We start from the raw sequence: 1258 nt of genomic DNA, 5'->3' as shown, positions 1-1258 counted from the left end.
GCTCTTGTTACGCTTTAGCTCCACTTTTGGTTCGGAGAGAGTGCGTCTTATCTCATTTTGTTGTTTTGAGCGCTTCTTACTTTGCATTCCAGCGTGGCAGAGTCTGCCGGCTGTAAAGGTTTGAGGTTTGGCGTTTGACCTCTCTCTCTCAGACAGCCGAGAGCCGGTTGATTGGTACCATGTGGGCCAATCAAACATTGTTAGAGTGCATGATGCATTCTTGATGGCTCGTAAGAGTAAAACAGATCAACAAACTACACATAGTAGTAAAAAATACGTCTGCAGGACATAAAAATAACAAAGGGTTGGGCTTGGATATGAAAATACTACATTGTGCCGTGAATTGGGCACACATGGCAGTGTTTTTCTTAGCTTTTGAGACATACTTTGTGCAATAGACATAGATGTTGAAATATTTGAAATGGAAAATCCCTGTAATACTCTATTTTAGGCAGACTTGCAGCATTTTCATATGAAAATCTTTATTATGCAAAAAGAAGGAACATATTTAAATGGAACTGAGGGTTTTTAATGTCTTTAAATTCTGCCCCTGGTTTAAATTATCATTTGTCAGGGACAAGAATGTGGGGGAAAGGTGCAAATGTCTGAGTTTTCTGGTTCAAAATCCAAAGATGTTCAAGTATTAAAAGTGTAAAACATCAAAAATATGCTTACTTTAGAACAGTGGTTCTCAACCTTGGGGTCGGGACCGCCAGACACTGAGAGGGGGTCACCAGATGCCTTAAAAGAAACTAGGAATATTTTTTAAATTACTCTGTTGCAACTTTACACCAATTTTACCAAATGTTAACCCCTTTTCATCACTTTTTAGCACATTTTTAACAAAACCTATTTTTGGGCCCATTTGTCCATTTCAAACCCTTTCCATCACCTTTTTCTGCCACTTCTAAACCAATTCTTGCCACTTTCTGCCTATATTGTTGCATCTGTTGACCCATTATTGCTTCTATCCACCACTTATTACACCACTTTGTGCCCATTTTAACCACAGTTAACCCATTTTTGCCACTTTATATCAAATTTCCATCCAATTCCACCTAATTTCAACCGTTTTCTTGCACTCTAAATCCATTTCAGCCACTTTTTTAATCCCCCTTTTGCCACTTTGTGCCTGTTTTTGCCAATTTTATCTAATTTTTTCCACTTTTAACCCATTTATGTTCTTTAAAATAATCCAATTTCACCACCTTTTCCACCATTTTTGACATTATTAACTAATTTTAGGATTTTTTAACCC

Source organism: Cheilinus undulatus, linkage group 19 (genome assembly GCF_018320785.1).
Source record: "Cheilinus undulatus linkage group 19, ASM1832078v1, whole genome shotgun sequence".
Taxonomy (NCBI): Eukaryota; Metazoa; Chordata; class Actinopteri; order Labriformes; family Labridae; genus Cheilinus; species Cheilinus undulatus.
This window is presented reverse-complemented; position numbering follows the sequence as displayed.